Source organism: Oratosquilla oratoria, chromosome 39, assembly GCF_046742065.1.
Source record: "Oratosquilla oratoria isolate Oo_2021 chromosome 39, ASM4674206v1, whole genome shotgun sequence".
Lineage (NCBI taxonomy): Eukaryota > Metazoa > Arthropoda > Malacostraca > Stomatopoda > Squillidae > Oratosquilla > Oratosquilla oratoria.
In genome coordinates, this window is record NC_134815.1 from 6,564,735 (window position 1) to 6,569,734 (window position 5,000).

At 36.4% G+C, this 5,000-nt stretch overlaps 1 protein-coding gene across 1 annotated transcript in view; it reads left to right on the forward strand.

The window, feature by feature from the left end:
* LOC143020137 (uncharacterized) overlaps positions 1 to 5,000 on the forward strand; it is a 72,085-nt gene that overhangs the window by 15,699 nt on the left and 51,386 nt on the right. The gene's annotated exons all lie outside the window — the stretch shown is intronic.

Sequence of the window (5,000 nt, forward strand, 5' to 3'; positions counted from 1 at the left end):
ATAACCAGACTACAAATCGAAATAAAAGAAAGAAAGAAAAATACATGACCTCAAAATAAATCAACTGGAAAGTCTAAGTTCAACCTGTTCCTGACATGAGACACCAGACACAAAAGAAGAGCAATTTTTTGTTTAATCTACACAGACTCTGAAGCCGATCGTGCCATCTAAGTCAGTACGGTCTCGCCTCACATCCTGATTTTTCTTTTTTCTTCTTCTACTCTCTTTTTTTCTGCCTCTTGCCGCTTCCATTCTGGATTTACGAACACAAAAGCATCCACGAACGCCTGTTAATCGTTTGTGGGAGGCTTTATGTAGCGCAATCCCACGTTTGACGATAAATTTTCAAGGTCCGTCACGGCCTTTGGTTGAACTGAATGGCCGTCATTGTTGTTGTTTTGGAAAAGGACGCGATTCGCGCGCCGCGGCAGATGGAACCACGGCCAGAGACCGAGCGGTCTACCATCGTCATTTCATTCACGATTCAGAAGACTATGCGGACAATTAGACCTCCCTGCATCAGCGTAATACTTGCTCATTAATACAAATCAAGTATTCCTTCTTGTAACAAATGTTTTACAGAATTTATTTTTTCATTGTATTCTTTCTTTTCTTGATCTAATTTGTAAATCTCTCCCAACGAATGACATAAAATTTCATGCATGAATCTTAGAAAATATTGAAAGTAACGAAGTGTTAATTAAAAACGAATTGAAATGTTTAGAGTTTTCTTCAATAAGGAATACAACTGTAGGAAATTATTTGCTTTTTAATCCTGTGCCAAGATAGATTAAACGGAATACATGTAAAACTGTATGGATTATTTTGTATTTATTTTTTTGTTTTAAGAAACGGTTAGACCACCTTATGGGTGGGGATGACAGATGGTAACGGACATGTAACTGCCTAGTATAAGCCTCATGGTCTCTTGCATTCTCCTTCACTCTGATGTTCTTATGTTATTCTTAAGTAACTATTTCTCCTCTTCTTTGTGCATATCTCTTTGGTATATACCGTTCCTTTCCACTGTAAGCACTTGAAAAATATTTTTCCAAGTAATTCGTGTCGAGCGTAAAGCGGGAGATGGACAGAGAGGCAAACATGGCGTCTGCCTGTGCACGTATGCAAATTTGCCATTTGTCTATTTACTTATATAAAACAAAGCGCTCTCGAAACGGGTATGGACCGTGAACATATGCTCTGCAAGGGAAAAGAATATAGTTCACAGGACTCTATACTTTAAGTAAAAAAAATCCTGAATTTTATATATTGTTATGTTTAGATAACAAAAAACAACGATGATTTTTTTTTATCTGTTCCATCCCCGTAAGATGTGCAGATGTCCCGCTCAATTTAAAAATATGTATATAAATGAATAGATAGATAGATAAATAGATAAATAAATAAACAAATAAATGAATAAATAAATAAATAGATAAATAAATGAATGAATAAATGAATAAATAAATAAGCAAAAAGTAAATTAGAAAATAAATAAATAGAAGAATAAAAAAAAAATACTGTAAATAAATAAATGAATAAATAGACAAATACATAAATAAACTAATTAATAAAAATAAGTAAATAGATAAATAAATAGATGAATAAATAAATGCATAAATAGATAAATAAATGAATATATAAATGAATGGATGAACTGATTGATTAATAGATAAATAAAGTGAAATGGCCAGCAAAGCTTCCACTGGAGGGGAAGGGGAAGAGAGGACCACAGTTTTCAGACGAATTGTTTAACAAAATATCCTGTTCCGAGAACGCGGATCTTAACCCCTTTACTACCATCTAGGTGTCACGAAGATGAAAGAAATAGCCTGACGACAGCCATAAGAAAAGGAAAAGTGTCCCCTGGTACAGAAAGGGTTCAGAAAAAAAAAAAACGAAATTTCAATTAACCCCGACGCTGCTATGAAACTCTCAAACTCTCTTTCTGGTTAATGCCATCAGGGGATTACATCTAGCCAAACAGAAGACCCAGTACTGAAAAGCGATTGTAAATATGACTCAAGTTGCTCAGGACACGAAGACACAGTCACCCCAATGGAGGAACTCTTTCTTATTGATGATAAATCTTCTTTGAGAGTCCTATGCTATTGTATTTACGTGTTGCCTCCCCAGACTCCACTCATCTGAATAAAATTGCCTAGTGTCAGCAAGAATAACCTCTAAAGATATTTACTAAGACTTAACCCCCTAACTAGGATAATGTAATTTTGATTCTATTTTAATTTAGCCATTCTTAATCTAGTTTAATTCTAATATGATTGGTATGAGCGAGAAGAAAATATGTAGATGTTGTCACTGCGTGAACAAAATTACTCGAATGTGGGGATTGAATAACTGTGTCGACCCAAGGATAAATATTGCCAGGAGATTTCAACAGTGGGGACGTGGATTGGGCATAATTAGAACCGAGGGGAACAAAGCATTAGTTTTCTCAGCTTAGTTATTAACCACCTGATACACATAAATGCAGATAAACGAACAAGTGTAACCCGTGGATACATGTTGCCAGGAGATTTCAACTGTAAGGACGTGTATTTGGGTAAAATTAGAACCGATGGGAACAAAATATCAGTTTACTCAGCTTAGTCATTAACTACCTGATATATCTAAGTGCAGATAAACTAACAAGAGTAAGGGGGGAATATAGACTACAGATACTAGATTTACAATCTATAAAGATGGGAAACTGAACTAGTATCCAATTCGTAGTAAAAAAGATTAAAGGGTCGTAGAGTTTGACTTTATAGTAATTCACGACGCAAAACGGAACTTACACTAACTTTATAACATTTTAAAATAAACTTGTAAGTGGGCTCGATTTGTACTAACAGTTGACACGAATGAGTTTCACGAGGGAAAAAATAAAAATACATAAGAGGAGCAACTATAATCTGCAGAAACTGCAGGTGTAATTCATGGATAACCACGATGTTCACCGAACAATGTACACACACACACACACACACACACACACACACACACACACACACACACACACACACACACACACACACACAAATAATAGAAAATAATCTACACAGACAAATTAGTGCGCTGTGATGGCTTTCCGGTTTACTGATTAGAAATCTGAGTGGTTTTGTGTAGTAGGTATGCGCTCCTCACCCATGACGCTTCTACCGCCTGCAGCACGAGATGCAAATACATTTACGCTTTCCAAAATGAAGCAATGAACTAAAACGTGTTAACTTGGCAAACGGCTATCCTGTTTGAGTACGCCCATGTGTTTGTTTGTTTGTCTGTTTATTTGTTTGTTTTCTTGTATGTGTGTGTGTATGTTTGTGTTTTCATAATAAGTGTAAATTGTAATTCATGTTTCCATTAGAAGTCAAAGAACAAAAACAGCAATTTCATTTTGAGTAACAGCAATTTCATTTTGAGTAACAGTAATTTCATTTTGAGTACGTTACGCCGCAACCCGGACCTACACACCTAAATTACTCTCATTTGCATCTCACACAGACCAGGTAACACTCGAGGAGTCTCGTTGACATGTCTTATTACACCCAACTGTATACAACCTAAAGGATTAGAGTCTGAACCTAATTGGCCTTAATTATACGAGTTGAACTTAACCCCTTGACTCACCCCAGTTGACCTTCCCTGACCTTGGCGCCTTCCGGTTCTTGTGTTTACATCCGGGAGCCCGGACATGAAATTGACTTCTTCTGTAAGGTCACAGGAAGAGTTTTATTCATGTAATTATTAGTACTCTGGGCTGGAGACTACAAAGAAGAGCTAATAGAGCATTCCTGTTTTGTCTGAGGTAAAGGAACCCTTTTAGGAAGGATCCTATTGGCTGCCCCCGCAATTACGTCATTATTACGTCATTCTTTGTACCGGGGCATTGGCTGCCTCCGCAACCACGTCGTTATTATGTCATTCTTTGTGCCGCGGCTGAATGTGGGAAGAAGAATGACAAGAAGTGGATAATAGAGGAAACATTGTGGGTGGCTGGGGAATGTAAGAAGGGCGAGGAAGGGGAAGGGAGGGAAACGAGAATGTCTTTCATAGAGTTTATTGCTCTTAGTGCTATTGTATGGTAGCGAGTTGTGGAAGTTCAGAGTAGCATCATACATAAAGATGAAGGCGTGGGAAATGGACCACTGGAAGAGGGTACGTCAAATAAAGATGATTAGGAGAGCTAATGGACTTGGGAGAAGTATCAAAATGGAGTAAATGCGTGGGAAAAACTTAGCATAATTGTACTGGGTTTGGTTTGAGGAAGACTGGATGCAAAGACAATATAGAAATAAAATATAGAAAGAGCGTGGTTTGCGGAAGACGGGATGCAAAGAAAGTATAGAAAGAAAATATAGAAGGAGAGAGTAATGATAAAAGGTAAAAAAAGAAGTGCAATGAATTTGTAACGGGAAGAACTTAGCATGAGTAAAAGCAGCAACGACTGCAACAGCATTGTAGGAGAGAGGCCAAACGCAGAGTATAGGATCCAGTATATTTGACAGGGCGAAACGTCAAAAATATTGGATCCCATATCTCTACGTTTGGCCTCTCTCCTACAAAAACTTAGCATACTTGTACTGGGATTGGTTTGCGGAAGACTGGATGCAAAGAAAGTATACAAAGAAAATATAGAAGGAGAGCGTGATGATAAAAGATCGAAAAGGAAGCGCAGTGAATTTATAACGTAATGCCTGGATAAGAATGTGATAAACATGGTAGAGGGAATGGCAGGGATAAAAGGAGGATAGAAGAGGGTAATGAAACTTTAAGCTTTAAGAATCATTTAGATAAATACCTAAGCAAGATGCTGTAATGATTATAATTTATCTTATATTATTTGTTTTTGTTTTGTTATCATTTGTCTGTTTGATTTTCATTTATTATTAGTTATATGTCAATTTATCATTATTTACTATTTACCTGTTTGTTTATTATTTAACTATACCTATGCATTTATGTATTTTATTTGTTATTTACATTATTATAATTTTTAT